Raw genomic sequence first — 19,647 nt, 5'->3', positions numbered from 1 at the left:
TGCATTGAGCATGAATGTGTGGGCCCTACTACCACAGACGAAGAGCTATGACTGAAAGCTGGTGCTGGGCCTCTTCTGCACATGGTGAGCTCCTCAACGGTGCCACTGGCATTGCTCTCGCTCTTCGCTTTCCCATCTAAAAATCCAATTGCATGCAACATCTACAGTCCCCACTCGAGGCTGTGCCAAGCCCATTGCATTGAGCACAAATGTCTGGGCCCTGCTACCACAGCCGAAGAGCTATGACTGAAAGCTGGTGCTGGACCTCTTCTGCAGATGGTGAGCTCCTCAACGGTGCCACTGGCATTGCTCTCACTCTTCGCTTTCCCATCTAAAAATCCAATTGCATCCAACATCTACAGCCCCCACTCGAGGCTGTGCCAAGCCCATTGCATTGAGCATGAACGTCTAGGCACTGCTCTCACAGCCGAAGAGCTATGACTGAAAGCTGGTGCTGGGCCTCTTCTGCACACACATAGCTCCACAACGATGCCACTGGCATTGCTCTCGCTCCTCGCTTTCCCACCTAAAAGTCCAATTGCTTGTCACCTCTACAGCATCCACAAGACGCCATCACGCAACAGGACAAGTAGGGCACAAATATCCGGCCCCTACTCCTGCAGCCAAAGAGCCAGGACTGAAAGCTTGTGCTGGGCCTCTTCTGCACACTCAGAGCTCCACAACGATGCCACTGGCATTGCTCTCGCTCCTCGCTTTCCCACCCAAAATTCCTTTTGCTTGCAAACTCTACTGTGCACTCTCAAGGACGTCAAGCAGCATAGTATGTAGAGAACTAATATCCAGCCCCTGGTCCCACAGCCAAAGAGCCAGGACATAATGCAGCTGCTGGGCCTCTTCTGCATACATAGAGCTCCCCAACGGTGCTACGGGCATTGCACTTGCTACTCGCTTTCCCACCTAAAAGTCCAATTGTTTGCAACTCTAAGGTCCCTCCTCAAGTCCATTTCGCAGCACAATTAGATCATGATTGTTGGGCCCCTTCTCCCACTGCCAAAGAGCCAGGACAGAAAGCTGCTGCTGGGCATCTTCTGCACATACATAACTCCACAAAGGTGCCCCCACAGTTGCTCTCGCTTCTTGGTTTACCACATAAAACTCCATCTGTGTACTGCTTCTCATCTCCTTTGCCCTTTCTCGCATGTCCTTGAGCAAGGCTCAGAGAGTGCGAATGTCCAGCCCCTGCTCCTACAGCTGAAGAGCAAGGACAGAAAGCTACTGCTGGGCATCTTCTACACTCAGTGAGCTCTGCAATGTGCCACCAGCATTGATCTTACTCCATGCTTTCCCACGTAAAACTCCATCTGTCTTCTGCCTGCAATGTCTTTTGCCCTCTTTCTGGCATCCTGGAGCATGGCTCACAGAGTGCACTCATCTGTCCCCTGCTCCTACAACCAAACAAATGGGAAGTAGCTCAGGTGCCGGGCATCTTCTACACATGCTAAGCTCATCAATGGTGCCACTGGCATTGCTCTCGCTGCTTGCTTTCGGATAGAAAACTAAAACTCCCTCTGCTTACTGCTTCTCTGGTGCCCCATCTCAGCCTTCCTAGAGCACAGCTCACTGCTTGCAGACGTCCAGCCTCTGCTCCCACAGCCGAGGAACCAGGACAGAAAGCTGGTGCTGGGCTTCTTCTACACGCCGTCAGCTCCGCATTGGTGCCAACAGCACTGCTCTCGCTCATTGTTTTACCTCCTAAAACTAAAACTCCTTCTGGTCCCTACTACCTGTCCTTGGATGGTGCCCTCAGCGGCCCCTGCAGCTTGCAGCGCTTTCCTCACATGCTGAGATCTGAGGTCTGCAGCTGGACGGGGCAGCTCCTTTACACCAGCTCCCTCCTGCTTTCCTTGGGGAAACTGGGCTGCACCAGACACAGAGAAGCTTTCTCTTCAGTGCCCACGAACACAAGTTACACGCTATATAATCTACTTAACTTTAAACCTCCTCAGCTCTATGACAAGTCCAAGCAGCATCTAATGTGTCCCTTGCACAAGAGACTTGGTAGAACAGTTCTAGAATGACAGTTGTGAAAGGAGTGTCATAAATATAATTAAAGTGTTGCCTAAATCTTTAACCAGACTTCTGAAAGAAGGAGTAAGTTTAGAGCTCCCTGCAGCTTAAAGCAGAAACCAGAGAGTTGGGAAGATCTGAATGACCAAAGAGTAAGTGGAGACGGAAAGAGAAATGAGAAGCAATGGGAAGCGCACATGTCCAGATAGTCTGCTGGAAAGATGTCATTAGACATGGCCATTTGATCAGGTGAGGTTGAAGCACCTGAACAATGTAGGTGATGAAATTATAGACAGAGTAGGGGTAATACAAGTACACGGGAAGATCAATATTTCTTCTCCTGCCATTAATACACTGCCTGGAATTTCTCATTCTGTCATGGCGGGACATGCCAGGCGTAGAATGTACTCGAGTGATTGAGCTGATCGAAATGTGCTTGTATATTTGTGTGCATACTGAAACAAGAAGTTAATATTTTTCCATTGAAACTGTTAACTCCTGTCAATGTCAGATTGCTCAGTTCGCTTGGTTGTTCACTTATCTAATCTATTGTAAACAAGGCCTGCTAATTGTAACCATATTGCTAGAATGGGATGGATGTAACTATATTGTAAAATAGACTCTTTGTCTGTATGAAACTGCGAGAAAATGTTGAAGCTACTCCAAAGAGCTTATGTAATTAGAACAGAAACTGCGCATCTTTAAGCTAAAGGGTAACTAAAGGACAAGTGATGATGAAGGAAAAACCACCTGGGGAAGTAAACGACCACCAGAGGGACTGAAGTTCCAGGAAGTGGTCAATAGATGGCAGCAGAGATCATAAAATATTGAACAACATGTCATACGTAGCTCTTGGAGTGGGACAAGTCTCAGAAAGTTTCTGTACCTGTATTAAGAAAATATAAACATGTACTGATATATGTACTGATATTACTGGGGAGCACTTGCGAAGAGAAATCCCAGTGCAACCCCCAGTGGTGCAATAAAAGAATTTTGGCTGAACAGTCTCATTGGATGCTATGTTTGATTCTTTGCTTCATTGTCCCCTGAGGCAGCTCCAGGAGAAAGCCCAAAGCAGAGACGGGCGACACCTCCTGATCATAGAGCTCCATCGTGCAGGGGGGTACCGGTGGCTGTGGGGGAAGGTGAGCTGGATGCAAGGGACGGGGCAGGCCCTGAGCAAGTTCATGCAAGCCCCCAGAACAAGAAGAGCTTCTCCTGAGGCCTGGTGGCCTGGGCAGAGCCAGCCTCTGTGCATGCTGAGCCAGCCTCTGTGCATGCTGCGCCGGCCTCCTCCATGGGGTCTGCAGGCAAGGCTTTGCATCCTCCAGCACTGCTGTGGGAAGGGTCTGTCTGTGCCTCTTTTTTCACAGATCTCCTGCCAAGGAACAAGCTGCTGGCTCTGCAGCTGAGTCTGCTGCCATAGCAGGAGATATATTGTCTGAGTTGATGACAGGCTGCCACAGGCAGAATGGAAACAGGAGTGGAACAATAGGGAGGTCAAGCTGGTCTGTAACAGTTAAAATGCCAGACACAAAAAAATCAAACTGTGTTTGAGGGCATCTGTGAACCAGGCATATGGATATGGCATCCTGTAATGGCAGTGACCAACAACAACCTTCCACTCCGACATCAGCATAGCCAGCAAGCTGGAACTTACCCAGGCAGTCATAAGGAGGGAATGGAGTAGATGTTGGTGAGACACAGCTCCTTGAACTTCATGCCAGTCAGGCTCAGTACTTTTCCTGCTTGATGTGGGAAGCCTGGAAGACAAAAATGCTGCAGAAGGTCTGTAGTACAGATATGCTCAGGAAACCCCCACCCTTGCCAAGCAAAGCAATAGAGCTACCAGAAGCTTTCTGCACCAAATCTGCAATTTCAGTTTTAATAGATTGGCAACATAACTTGCTATGATACCACCATAAGGAACTCAGACCGTCAGGCCCCAGTTTTGAAAGCAGGAGCCTCCAACATGAGTCCAATTCAGTGGCAAGTACTTTTCTGCCGCAATTCATCTCACATCCTTCACACTCAAGACTGCAGTTGCTGATACACATCCCAGTGCTCCTCCTTCGAGCCTGAAGCCATCCTGCAAAAGGTGTTGGTTGAACTACAGCAGCTGAAGATGTTAAAATGAGCTCTCAGCTCTAGCATAGAGGATTCAAATGTCGAGGCACACGCAACCTGGCATAGACCTCAACTGTAACAGCACTCAACAGCAAGCTCTCACTTGACTCACGAAGTCACTAAATCTGTTTCAATTCTTTGCCCATCTGGATTAAAGCCCCCAGGCTTCATATTAGACCATGAATCAAGAGACTTTCCACTTACCTTCGATGTGACAGAATTCGGAGTCATGGAAATAAGGTTGTGTCAAGACATAAAATTTGGCACAAGATCGTTGCCTCAGGAAGCTCATAAAGTTTCTTTGTTTGCTAATCAAGCAGTCAAATAATTCATTTGTGGAAGGGACAAGAAAACAAGCCAGCAAGAGAAGCACAGATCTCTGCTGTTCTCTGAACACTGTTCTCTGCAGCTTAGTTCACCCACATTCCCGATTCAGGTAGCCTACGGCCAGGCAGGTTCTATTGAAGGCAGTGTGGGGCAGGAGCAGAGTTCTGCTGCTCTGTGACAACCTAAGGTAGGTACAGAGCAGTAAGCACAGTTAGTTGGAATGATCCAGCCTCCTATCTTTTAGAATGACACAAAGGTATGATGGGACAAAGCCAGGCCTGGTAAAGGCTACTGTCTCCCTACAGTCACATTTTTTCATCATCTCCCACCATTTTTTGTATTTTTTTAAAGCATGCTACTTGTAGTTTTCATTCAACTATGAAATAGTAAATTTAGCAATTTGTAACACATTACATTAAAAAGGGAGAAGAAAAATGCAGAGAAGAATAAACTAGTCTAACATGCCTGTAAGACTGCAGGGTTTTTTTGGGTTTGTTTTTTTTTTGCTGCTGTACAACTGTTTCTTTAGCCTGTGTTTTCATGGGCCTTGAAAAACCATGTTCCATGTCTTCGCTGGGCTCTCCACATCCAAGCACTGAAGACAGCACACTTCCTGCCAGGAGCTTCTGTGTCACGTTACTGGCTGTCAGTATACAGGTATGCTGAGAAGCAGAATTGACAGAGCAATGCTGTTCAGGAGAGCCACAGGGGATGCTGCATATGAAAAGCAGGGAAGAAGCTATGCAATATGGTCCTAAAAACCTCAATCTCTCTCTCAAGCCAAAAGAAAGTTCACTACAAAGACAGACAAAGCAGCTCCACAGAAGAGATCAGAGCAACATTCAGCTTGTGAGGAAGGGTTTGGAAAGGAGGCACTTGTAATATAACCCTCCTTCCACACAGCAGGAAGAAAAAATCATCACCTGCTCTTAATAACTGTGTACCCTCAAAGTCTTCTGAGTGTTTTCAAAGCAACATATTAACAGACTGGGGGGAAGATCATGGGGAATGATGAGTGCAAAAAAACGACGTTCCCTTGGGTGTAGCCCTGAGAGGCCTCATGTTTACAGTCTATACTGGGTCTTCACTTCTGCTGAGTCCTAGCTGGATTTAAAACATTGCGTTTAAATCCTCATTGGTTTGTGTTTGATTTTCCTGGGATGGCAGCAGGCCAGGACCAGACTAAAAGAATCAAAAGATGGCTTAGTAGGTGAGGACAGGGTGCACGAAAAGGCTGGCAGCTGCTTACCTCTCTTTCCCAGATGACGTGGTCGGACTTGCTAGACTTTCTTTCTAGCGCGGTGTTCTGCTGAGACACTGCCTTCTCCAGGACTGCACAGGACTACACAAAGTCCATGCTATGGACATCCAGAACTACAAGACACGTAAATGTGTCAACATTTGGACAACCCGCACCATCCAGCTCTCAGACACAAGGCCATGAAAAGACGTCATTTCATGGACAGTTTAGAGGGCTTCCCATTCGTTCACATGGTGTGAAGGTATATCAAGATGTGCCATTGTGTCAGCAACAATAAAGTCCCATCACATGTAGCTTACAGAAAGTTTCCATTTATTCCTGGAGAAAAAGATGTCGTCCCTCAAACACCGTGACCCCTTACACGGCAGAAGAAACAGGACACTACAAGTCAAACATACCAGCTGAAAGCGAGCCTGCGGCTGCACAAGGAATTCTGCATTCTGCCCATGATTAAACCCAAGGGCTGCTTCACATTTGCCACATCTTAACTAGGAAGACAGCACAGATGTCTAGAAAGTCAAAGCCCAAGAGTGAAGTTTTTGCCATTATCATTTATCATTTCCCAAGGTCTAGAGTTATGTCTGTTTGTATTATAATATGTTATTGTATCCGAATGCAATTTGTCATTCTTGAATTGTGTGACATGATAATGACTATGTAAAGTATGAAAAGTCATATTAGGCACCTATTTAATAGGTATGTTCTTAACGCATACAGAAGCTGAGACAAGCTTAAGCAATGGCTGTCTTGCTCTAGCCCTTTGCAGGACATCTTATATCTATTCAGATGGCTGCAATGAAACAAGAGGCTGGCTCTAATGTGCCGTTAGGGTGGAGAGACTTCCCTGTTACTCACTCCTACCTAACTTCCGTGTTACTCACTCCTACCATAGCATACATTGATGTATGATGCTAAAGGTGTTTGCCTGGAACACATGGAAACCAGACTTAAGCAAGGAAGGTCAAAGTGAAATGAAAGCAACAGTGCTCATCTCAAGCTTTGTTCACAGTTCTGCAACAGAAGAGTGGACGCCTGGCCAATGCTCTCACAGTGGGCAAGGGTGAGATCATGAGAAACTGCAGAGGATCACAAGTAAACAATTACTATCATGCTTACCTCTATTCTGCTTGCATTTGTCTGTGGCTCTGTGTAATGGTTGGAAACCTAGCTGGGAGTTGATTCCCTCTCTTGACTGAGAGACATAAAAAAAGTATGTTTTTGTCACAGTATATACATTTTGTCACAGTAGCCTATATATATGTAGGTTCATGGTGGCTGTCGGAAAGAGGCAGGAAAGCATGAAGGTGCAGTTGTTCTATGATCTTCACACTTCAGCGGGTCGGGGAGCCCGGCCATGGCTCTCGGTGTGGCCAAGACATGAGGAGTCTGGGGAATCACAGTGGTGTTTTGGGGGCACTGAAGGTGTTTTAGGGTATCCATCGGGAGTTGTGGGAGTGGTTTTGAGGGGTTTTTATTAAATATTTCTCTGCTGGAGGAAACACTGACTACAGCACTGCCAACACCAGATCCAGGGATGGAGAGGAAATGGAAGGGGGCTTCAGGCAGGCAAAAATTATAGAGTTGGCAAACAGGGAGACCACAGCCAGGTGAGGTAGGCTCATGGAAAAGGCTTTGTGGCATCCCCGTTCAGAGGGAATCCTCAACACGGGCCTGAATGGCTGCACAAACTACCACACAATGGAAACAAAACACTCACGCACTAAACAGGTAACAACCACAAGAAACCCAACTTCCCTGAGGTAGGAGTCTGAGCAGGAGAGCCTGAGGAGCTTGGGACGTTCACAGAAGAACTGCTCCACACCATTGCCTCGGCTGAGGCGTAATGAGAATGTATTGGCTGTGTGCAGCACAGCAGTGAGAAACCCACTGCCCCAGGCAGCTGCTGCCATGTGGACACAAGCTCTGCTGCCCAGGAGGGTCCTGTATTACAGGGGCTTGCAGATGGCCATATAGTCGTCGTAGGACATGACAATTGGAAGATAAAACTTTGCTGAGATCAAAGAGAGAAAGAAAAAAATCTGTTCAGGACAGCCTGTGTAGGAGATGGCCGTGGTGTCCCAGAGGGAATTGGCCATGGATTTGGGGCCAGTGGTGGAGATGCAGCCCAGGTCCAGGAGGGAGAGGTTGAGGAGGAAGAAGTACATGGGGGTGTGGAGATGCTGGTCGCAGACTGTGCTTGGTGATGATGAGGCCGTTGCCCAGGAGCGCAGCTAGGGAGATGCCAGGAAGAGCATCATTACAATGATGCCCAGAAGATAACTATTGTTCCCTAACTGCTAGAGCTGCATACTGGCAGATGGTGTGGAAGAGAGGGGAATCACTATAGATCCAGATCACAAGCTACGCTGATCTAGCTGAGGCAGTACAGAAAGCAGCTTGTATACAGGCAATGTATAATAGAGATGATGAATTGAGGAAATCCCCAATGTCAGCACCTATTGACCCTGATCGATTAAATCCTCTCATTTGTTTTTTCCCTAATTGCCTTAAAAGGTTTGTATTCAATATTCAGGACCGCACACAAGGTCAAGGTCGCAGGCGAGGCCCACAGGCTTTCACACTAACCTGGAACGTTTTTTTAAAGGAAGTGGACAAATACAGAAGCCAAATGGGCTGGGTCTGTTCATTCAGAGAAAAAAACCCTGGATCACACCCAAAAGGTTCGCCAAATTTACACTCAAAATTCTAAATCTGACCAAATTCATACTCAAAATTTTAAATCTCTTTGTTTTTCTACCCAAAACTCTAAATCTGATGGGAGGTTTAAAGCTAACAAGGAACGGAATGAGTTGTGGCATAAAGCCCTAGATCTGGGCATGACTTGACAATTCTGCAAGGTATCTCTACAGAGGATCTCCGTATATTGGTCCGATCTCTATCGAGAAAGAATAACCCTGTAGGGGAAAAGTGTTTAAACAGAGAGTCCCCAACCCATGAAAAGGTCACAAGAATTTAGATATTTGACACTTTTTCTTACCCAATAGCTACCAAGTCTTGTATTACCGATGAGTTGGACTGCTGGTACAATTTTACTTTTTTCGAACCCAATGTGGTAGTTTGTCATTGACGACAGCATGTACTATCATTGTCATTCAGATTCAAGACAGATGTATTTAAGTTTGACTCAACTACACACTCTAATTTAATCCCACTCACCCCATTTGAAACACTTGTCAATAACCCCACAGAAACCACTTTATTAGGTGGAAGTAGGAATTTACGTCTTCACACCGCTGTTGTCGGTGATGACCCATGGGATAACGCATTGTCCAGATACTCTGAGAGTGTTGGAACATCACAGAGAAAAAGGAATCTAAATATCCCCACCTGGTCATACAAGGAAATAAAATATATTCTAAAGAAAATGGAGTTGGAAAGACTCTCTCCGGATGGCTAAACTTCAATCCATTCCAGGGAGAAAAATACAAACTAGCTGTCTGGTAGCCAATGGGCCCACTCATCACTAACCCACTGAAATTATAACAATCTATGTGGACTCCACCAGATGGAAGAATTATAACATCGAATGTTACACAATAATGGAGCCAAATTCAGATTGTTGATAAAATTTCACTTTTACCAAGCCCATAGTGGTACATTGTCTTTGGGGTCACACAGGCATGGAAGTATTATTTGAATTTATGATTGACCTCTGTGCCAGATGTAGAAGACACGGAACACACACCCCAACCATTTTTCGAGAGTGTATTTACTCAGCCTGCTATTAGTCTAACCCCTTACTTTTTCAATATCAGTCCTTATGTCATCAAAAATACTGGTCAATAACAAATAGAGTTTAAACAGCCATATTCCCTCAAGCAAGTAGAACTATCAATGCAGATTAACATCTCTGCTGTGAACCTCACCTGCTCACCACTCCTGGGTAGAGCTCATGAAGGGTGGTCAGCATGGTTAGATGGACAAAACCTTACCCTCTCAAGACGACCAAAGAGAGATGTAACCGGTATCTTAGGACCTGGATTAGAAGTCTTAAATAGCTGAAATACTTGCCAATAAACTAGTCACAAGGACCAGTGATCGAAACAAATTGAAATATCCTTTGCGGTCCTCTCTTCTAGCTTTGGGAAATCACCAATGGCTTTTATCAAATATATTACCTCAGTGGGAAGAAATGAGTGAAAACATCAGTTGATCATAAATGCACTTGGTGTAGCCCAAGACAATATTTCTCTGCCTCTCAGTTTTATCCAAATGCAACTGTGGATGCACTCAGTAAGAGCTGCAATTATGAGGGAAGGTGAAGACAGCACATTACCCACTGAAATACGAAAAATAATAGGCGATAATGCAATTGAATTTGAGAGGAAATTTCAGTCTTGGTGGTTCCTTGTTAATTTCACTTATGATTCCACTGAGAGTAAAGTCACTGCTTTTGTCTTAACGATATGCAATGCTTCGGTATGCAGTATATACCCAATCATTGCGCTGCGTTTGAATCACCAGGAGACTACACTTTATCCGATAGAGCATAGAGAATGGGCAAAATACTGAAATAAATGGCAAACTGTTGATGGTGATGCATGCACGACACGAAACCAAAAAGGATTTATTTGTGAGGGTAATACCATTAAAGCACAAGGCATTTGTTTTGACACTAAATAAAAAGTCTGTCATTTTGAAATACATCCCAATGAACTTCCAAAGTCTGTGCTTATATAAGTTAGAAAAGGATGTGCTTGTATGAGAATATTATGTAGCTCTGTACTGATAGATGATATTGTTATAGCTGTAACTAACCACTCAAACGTTTGTGTTTGTAACTTTACTAACATTATCGGATGCGATTTTAACTATTCAGCTGCTGCCACATCTCACCAACTGTTGCAATCGAACTATACAATGATAATTATCTACAACTCTCTTACTGGAATGAATCTTAGAGTAGTGAAAAAGCTGCTACACCATGACGACTTGAAGCAGTTGCTGATCCAGGCCAAACAGAGTGGAAAAAGAACTCTAATTATCGTCCACCACGACGTGGAAGAAGTCCATCAAGTGCTGGAAAGAGTCAAGAAAGACGGAGGATATGAATGGTGGGACGCTCTGTTTGGATGGTCACCAACCGCCACAGGATGCTCCACCCTGTTGTGATATTGCTTATGCCCACTATATTAAGTTTTACTTTGACAATTGCTTTATATGTTAGACTGGATTATGATGAAGTGCTCAACTTGTTTGATATCCCCAGAAGATACATATACTTGGCAATCCCCACCCAAAGAATATATGGGCTATTCCCAATTCCTTCTAAGTATCTTGAAGCTTGAGTGACTATAGTCACGGGGTGGAATATGTGGAATAATTATGAATATGATTTAGAAATTAAACTTACATTTAAAATTGTAGCATTGTTCACGGACTTTCAGGGTAAGATGCAGCTGCACGTGGTATGCCAGGAATTCACTCCACAGCGGTTCCTGTGGCAACGTTGCTTGATGGAGGATGGAGTGGAGTAGATATACTGCGACCAAACTCTGTCCCAACACCAGCAGAGATGAGAACTAGGTGGTACTTAAAACTGATAATCTTCATACTTGCTATCCTGAGCCAACAGTCTGTCATCTTTTGACAAAATGCTGCCCTTTGTGTGAAATTTGCTTTATTATAATGTATTTTAATACAGAAACATGCCTCCATCTCCAAAGCTACCCACCTCCAAGGTGAGACCACCCCTCTTTGAGCATGCTCTTTGAATTTCTTGTGGAATATACTTTTAAAAACAGAGTTTTACACCAATAACAATAAAGGTATGTATGACTGGAGTCACTCAAGCTACAACTTGAAAGTGAAAAATAGTATAAAAATGGCCAAAAAAGTGGGGGGTCTTAGGGAAGACATCATCGTGGACGACTTGAGGAAGATGCCATCAGCAGATTAACCTTGACTCCTGGGACTGGTCGATGGGCTGGACCTTTCTCCCCCCCATAGGGGCGCCTTTGGATAAGACTTGCACTGTATCCAGTGCTTCACCAGGAAAATTAGGAATCTCTATATAGAGTTACTTCTTTTATACTTTAAAGCCAGGCTGTGTTATTCATAAGTTTGTTGCACATTTGTATACCCTCTTAATTGCATGTGCTTTTGCAGAGAGTGCATTTATCACTGGCAATCCATAAGAATCTGCACTGCTTAAGTAGCTAATTGTAATAATTCTCTCATTGAACGCAACCAGATCGCTCAGTGTGGCCATGTTAGTTCATGAGCACGATTGGACTGAAGGTGCAGCGCACTATTACTGCATCCGGAATCATAATTTTTCAATATATTGAATGCAACCAGACTGATAGGGGTAAATTGGCCATCACTCAGAATCCAAGCCCAGCCGCACCCAGCCCCTCTGATATCTGAGTAGCAGCTGGAAAGCAAGGGGGTTTATTTTATGCCAAATTCTCTTGCCTTTCTATGCAACACACACAATACACAGTATTGTATATTAATAATAATAGTAATTATATCAAAAACCACCATTTGAAACTTTTCAGGGAATGTGCACCAGAGCAATGGTGGTCTGATTGTGATAGGTCTCCCAGGCCACATTTATTATCTTTCTCAAATCATATTGGTCCTTTCCTTCCTCTGATTCAGGATCAATACCTGTATATTTATGCATCACCTCTTCAAATCTTTCCATGAATCCAGAAGGCGATTCATTTATATCTTGCTTTTTTCGTATAGCTTAGACCAGCTCACTGCCTTGGGGACCGCATTCCTAACACTGAAGAAAATCCACCTCTGATATTGTTTCAAAGCCTGCCTTTCCTGGTCCCGATTAGGACCCCAGTTAGGATCGGGGGTAGGTACATGAAGTTTCACCTGCCAATGTGCCTGCCGTTATTTGTTGCTCTACTGCAGTCCGAGACATACGAATAATCATATTCTTGCAAACTCTCTCAACAACATGATGCATAATTACCAGCCACTTGTTTCCAACTATTAAAATCTATAATGGTAAAGGGAATCTTTATCATGACCGGACCATCACTGCCCACACATTGTCCTAAAGGCACAATTACAGTTTCTACTTTTTTCCCCTAGTTTGCCCTGCTCTAGGGCAAAATCCTTCAGCCCCCTGCACAACATCTCCCTTTCCAGTGCCTGTGCCTGTGCCTGTGCTTGTGCTTGATTCTCATTGTCAGCACCTTTGGCTCCATTATTCACAATACCCCTTCTCCGGGGGGCTACCATCAAATCCAAACCGTCCTTCACATTCCCCAAATGTTTAGTGCATAACTGCCCTATGCTGCACAAAGAGCAAAAGTGTTTAAGTGAATTACACTATCTTTCTGCAAGGATGATACTAAGAAGTTCTGGAGTGCAAAATTAGAACTAAAATCCATTTGCCTTTCCAGATGATATCTTCAAGTGGAAAACATTTCCATGTATGCTACTTCATTCCAGTTTCCTTTTTGTGCCAAAAATAACATCCACCATTGCTTAAAGTATTATACCAGAGTCTGCCTCTTAACTGAACCACTCACGGTTCCACCATTTTGTTTCAAAGTCTTCGGAGTGACCAAGCCACCCGGGGCTGGGCTGGGGCAGCGTGCCGTCCTCCCCGCAGAGTGCTGCCAGGGGCTGCCCAAAGAGGACCCAGCTGCAGCTGGAGCCCAGCTGCCGCGGTGTCTGGGCAAAGGGTGGGCTGCCCAAAGAGCAAAGGGCCAGGGTAGCCCCATCCTCCTCCTGCTGCTGCTGGTCCCTCCTGCTGCAAAGGGAAGCAGAGCAAAGCCTTTCACTAGAGCCTGCCAGGCCAGTGCTCCCGGAGCCTGCCCTGCCCTGGCTGCCTACAGTGTGGTGCCGAGGGGTGCGGCAGGACAGGCAGGAGCCAGCAGCTGGAACCATGGCTCCAGCTCTGCAGCTGCGGCTCGCACACTCCCCAGAGCTAATGTGCCCCCAGGGGGGCCTGTCCCAGCCCTCGCCTTGCCTCCTCCAAGCTGTGGGCAGCAGCAGCAGCTCCGTGTCCCCGCAGAAGCACGTCTAGCAACCACTGCCCAGCAGGTGTCCTGGCTCCTGCAGGTGATGTCCTCCCTTGGAGAATTCAAACACAGGGATCAGACTGCCAGAACTGGTGTCCAGTGTGCACAGTTCTATTGCTTACTTGGATTAAACACTGCAGTAATCACTCAGTGAACTAAATGCCAGAAATGTATTATGACCTCCCCACTGATTGTAAGACTGATTTCTTCACCTTAAAACATATTTATTCTAAAGTATGTGTACATAGGTTAAAAATACGTACTGTAAAAATGACCTACACACAGAGAGAAACTTCCTAATCACTCTTCTGTATCTTAATATCACCTTTTTGATTTGGCTGCTTGACTGTCTCACCACAACATACCACAGAAAGTGGATTCACACAGGAAGGGGCTGGATGTTCACACACACATGGAAACGAAACTGTCATTCCCAAAAGCAGCTCTATAGATGAAGCAGTATTCTGCAGGTCTTTTAGTTTTTGGTGACATGCAGAGATAACTTACAAGTAAAGGCATTATTTGCAGGACAGATAATCTTTAAATCTGCAGTCCTTCTGGGAGAGAGAGAAATCCTTGATGAAATCAAATCTAGGCCAATGTTCACATGAATTAAATGTTACAAGTATAATTGATATGGCCAAGTGATCAGACTGATTTCTTTGCAGTGCCTGACACTCACATGGGATTACTCACCAGACAGTTGCTACGATAACCAATATGGATTTTAATATCTATACCTATTGCCCTTTTTACTATGAAGTTGAGGAACTTTTGTCCAGTTTGGAGCAACAAACATGGGAGATAAACAACACAGAGTGAGCTAGAGGACATTCTTCCACAGCAGCACGAGGCACGTGTCTGACTTGTACTACTTCTGAAGCTCATTCTGAACAACTTTAGGATGAAATCTGGACATCATCATCACTCTATAACCTGCAAAAGTGTTACAGTTCTGGATATCGCCAAAACCCTAAATGATAGCTCACTGCACTCACTGGGAACTCCAAAGTATTTTTGCAAACCCAAGAAAACCACCAAAGAAACCTGAAGGGCTACTGTAAAAACAGTGCAAGAGAGCAAAGGAGAGATTGTCTCTGCTGGAGCGATCCTAAGGAAACAAACACGTAGTAAAAAGAACCTAGTTTCTAAGAGAAGAAAAGGCAGAACCCAAAGGGAAAAAGTGCTTGTGAAATAAGAGGTAAGTGTAAAATATTAAGACCAGATCATAGGCTATAGAAAACTACACATACAGTAGAAACTGCACAATTCAAGAGTAAGTAGAGTTCATAGCAAAAGCAACTCATGAATCAAATGCATTGTAGTGTCTGTACATCAAGGGGAGGAGAACAAAAATAACCGTGTAGAAGCCCAGACTGGTGACAGGCTCTGAAGGGGTCTGAAATGCAGAATGGTGCACAAAAAGAATGGTTTGCGCTCACAGCAACTTTTCTCTGGTTTTTTTATCAGCTGCAGCAGTGCCTGATATAATAGCAAGAAAAACAGCACCTGGGGAGACACCAGCGTGGGGATAAATCCCACTCATCACCCACAGGCACAAAAGGAGAGGCACTAGATTTCCAAACCAGTTTTTCAATAACATTGAGGGAAGCATTTACTGATGGGCTGTGTTAGTAAAGGCGAAGGGGCCAATTCATTTGTAATACTTCAAGTCTTCCAGTTGAATCAAGATTCCACAAACACACCTGCTTCACTCACACACTTTTGTCCTTCCTTGTTTCTTGCAGAGAAGACATTTCTAAGCTCTTCTGTCTCTGCTACAGTTAATCTCATCAGAGCCAGAAGAAATTAGCAGCTAAGGCACATTGTCACTGGAGGTTAGCAAATAATGGACAGAGAACACACATCTCACTGGAAGCACACATGTGAGAAACACACGTAGTGACAGAGCACTGAAAAAAACATTTCATATGTCACTTTTCAACAACTTCTTGAGCAGCAAGTGCAGAACTTTTGCCATACGTTTTGGATTGGGGGCTCACAAGCACTGCCCCGGGGACATGCAGCTGCCGTGTTGTGGAAGGGAAGCGGCACCAGTTGGAGCCTCTTGCTGAAGCGGCAGAAGGGAGAACTCAGTCTGGAGTGTGTATGTGACCTCTGTGGAACACTTGTGGAGAATGGGAAAGGGAGCCCCTTGGCCTGGAAAAACTGGGGAAGCCCCATGCCCGGGCAGCAACCCAAAAGAACCCTGCTATGTTCTGGAAGTGACTGGAGTCTGCTGGAAAGTCGTTGTCGGGAAAGCAGTGGGCTTCTGGCATGAGGCCGCTCTCTTGGAGCAAGGAAAGAAGCTGTCTGGATGAGCAGGTTGATGAACCTATCCTACAGTCACCAGTCCTGCAAAACAAAGGGAAATGAGGGTTAAGGAAAGGAGTTTCCACTAGCACTGAAAGGCAGAATGAGGAGCCAAGGCTCCACAACGTTCTTTGTGAAGACCACCTTTGCTCCAACACTCTTAATATAGAAACAGACTCTATTCTTACACCTGAACATAGAGTAACCGCTGCGGCAGTAACACCCGAACATAGAGTAACATCAGTGCTGTGCCAACACAGTCGCTTGTGGAGCATTCAATCTCCTGAAACCTGCAGTAGCAAGTGATCACTATTTAAAAACATGCTATAAATCAAAATGCAAAGTAGTTGACTAAACTAGCACAAGTGATGTAGAAAGTGCTGCATGTTCCGTCAGACTGTGTGTTAAAATAAAAGGGGAATCATGAAGCACAGCTTTACCAAACTGCAGTGCTGACAGCTCACGGGCAGCCAAGGGAAGGGCAACGTCCAAATCCTAAAAGTGACTCTGAGAGCACTTGACCACAAGTCTTTTAGTGTGTGAGGAAAACAAAATCAAAGCCAGCTTTTTCCCAAGCAGCTCAACTAGCTCAGTTGAGTCTTAAAAAAAAAAAAAGCTCAAAGTTTGCCATTTTGTTATTTCCAAGATATTCCGTTTATTCTCTTGGTTTCCTCTCTTAGTCAGTTAATAACAGTTTAATAACAACTTATGAAGCATCCCTACAAGGACGAGTAACATTCATCTGGTAGAGCTGTGACCACAGCCCCTCCAGTCCCTCAGCAACTCCCCAGTCCCCTCAGCCCCACTGGTCCCCTCAGTGGCTCCCGGTCCCTCCAGCCCCTCCAGCCCTCAGCCCCAGTGCTGCCGTAGGTCACTGTCTCCCGGTCGGGATATTTGCAGATTCAAGTAAATCCCGTTCTGGGGACTAGGGCTGGATTTATAATGAATTGATCTAATTCTTTTATTCAGCACGGTTGGACCTGGCGGTTTCCTGGTGTCCTGGGTTCAGCTATAGCAGTCATTTTTCTCCTTCTTAGTAGCTGGTGCAGTGCTGTGTTTTTTAACTTTCAGCCTGGGAACAACGCTGATAACACTGATATTTTTAGTTGTTGCTAAGTAATGTTTATTCCAACCAAGGACTTTCTCAGTCTCATGCTTTGCCAGGGAGGAGGGGAAGCCGGGAGGAAGCAGAGACAGGACACCTGACCCAAACTAGCCAAAGGGGTATTCCATACCACAGCGCGACATGCCCAGTATATAAACCGGGGGGAGTTACCCGGAAGGCCCAGATCTCTGCTCGGGTCAGGCTGGATATCGGTCAGCAGGTGGTGAGCAATTGTATGCTCTCCCCTTGTTATTTCACTAATCATTATTATCATTGGTGGTAGCAGTAGTGGTTTTGTATTATACCTTAGTTGCGGGACTGCTCTTATCTCAACCCGTGGGAGTTACATTCTTCCGATTCTCCTCCCCATCCCTCCGGGAGCGGGGGGAAGAAGGGGAGGAGTGAGCAAGCGGCTGTATGGTTCTGAGTTACCGGCTGGGCTCAAACCACGACAAGGGCTCTCGCTCCTTAAATAGCCCATGGTAATCGTGGGGGCCCCCGTCACAATGGGCGTCTCCACAGCGACCGCCACGGCTTTGTGATGCTGGCAGCATCATGCCCATGGCCACTGGGCACCCAGGGGTGCTCCGGGAGTTGCTGCAGGGGGACCAGCCTCTGACCAGCTGGTTCGGGGAGGTCCCTAACGGGCTGCTCTTCCTCAGTGCCTTTTGTCCGGAGGTGGAGCATGCGAGGGGTCACAGCCCAACCTGGGCAATGAACAGGGCGTCACGTCCACCTACGAGAAGTGGACAGTGACCGCATTCGCACATCAGGGAATCATGGAATCCCAGACTGGTTTGGGATGGAAGGGACCTTAAAGCTCAGCCAGTTCCAACCCCCTGCCATGGGCAGGGACACCTTCCACTAGAGCAGGTTGCTCTAAGCCTCTGTGTCCAACCTGGCGTCGTACACTGCCAGGGATGCGGCAGCCGCAGCTCCTCTGGGCACCCTGTGCCAGCGCCTCACCACTATCATAGGAAAGAATTTCTTCCTAATGACTAATCTAATTCTCCCCTCCTTCACTTTAAAGCCATTCCCCCTTGTCCTGTCACTACAGGCCCTTTTAAACAGTCCCTCTCCAGCTTTCTTGTAGGCACCCTTTAGGTATTAGAAGACTGTTATAAGGTCTCCCCTTAAGGAGCCTTCTCTTCTCCAGGATGAACCGGCCCAGCTCTCTCAGCCTGTCTCCAGAGCAGAGCTGCTCCAGCCCTTGCAGCAGCTCCATGCTCTCCTCTGGACTCGCTCCAGCAGCTCCACATCCCTCTTGTGCTGTTGCCCCAGAGCTGGATCAAGACTGCCTCTGCCCAGCCACCAAATGAGGTCAAGTGCCACTAATCAAAGAGATTTATTGCTTACTTATCTAAACAAAGTAGTTATTTACTGCCATAAGAAAACAGCAACAGGAAAGGGGGAGAAAATAGAAAAGAAGGAAATCTGGCAAGCAGTCGGGATAGAGTTGCAGCAAGAGATAGTCACCACCATGGATCCAGCAGCATCCCACTGGTCTGGAGTCTCTGTGTACTTTGGTGGTGGGGGTTCCACTCGCCGTTGGATCACACAGTCTTTTACAGGCTCTTAGTGCAATCCTGCACATGCTCTCAGTCCTGGCACACTGGTCCCGAGGGGCGCACACGGGGTGCATGCCAACACTGCCTGATCATTTGCCACGGGGTGCACATGCCTTGGGAGGTTGGGGATCGCCCATGCCCAGGCACATCCTCCACAGTGATGTGCCTGCCTTGACCTTGGTCAACACTGGTTTTGGGTGGATGCTTGTTCCTTACCTGTTCACAGCAGCTGAGCTTGGCTCAATTGTACATCTCGCAGTGAGCTCACCAGGATTGCAAACAAGCTTTGAGACAGTCAGCTTAAAATATGGTCTCCCACAGCACCCCGTGGCTCCAAGATTGTTGTGTCTTCATCCATGGTGGTGAAAAAGTAGGGAAAATAGTTAAGCATGGGAAAAAGCATCATCTATACAATCTTTACAAGTGAGGTGTTAGGTTTAGGCCTGTTCTGCTAACAGGCAGGGTACACCACAAAATGGCCACAAGCTACAGTTTATTAAACAAGCACACTAAAGCACATAAGCACACTAACACAAATCAGGTATATATCTCTCTATATATAGTAAGTAAGAAGAATAAAGCAAATCAGCTATAAATATATAAGTAAAGTACAGAGGAAAATGAGCAATGCATCAAATCATTACTGCATAGAGAGAACAGAGATTAAGAAGAAATACATCACCAATTTGGGTGACATGGGCTAGAGTGTGGTGTCCCTGCCCATGGCAGGGGAGTTGGAACTAGATGATCTTAAGGTCCTTTCCAACCCTTACTATTCTGATTCTATCAATCACCACCAAGTCATCCTTCAGGCCCACACTTCAGATGGGAAGCCCCGTAATTGGTAAAGTTCCTACACGGTGCATCTACCCATAGGTGAGGCCTCGGATTTGGCTACAATAG

This window comes from Strigops habroptila, chromosome 9, assembly GCF_004027225.2.
Source record: "Strigops habroptila isolate Jane chromosome 9, bStrHab1.2.pri, whole genome shotgun sequence".
NCBI classification, from domain to species: domain Eukaryota; kingdom Metazoa; phylum Chordata; class Aves; order Psittaciformes; family Psittacidae; genus Strigops; species Strigops habroptila.
The sequence above is the reverse complement of the archived record's forward strand: the minus strand, read 5'-3'. Positions refer to the sequence as shown.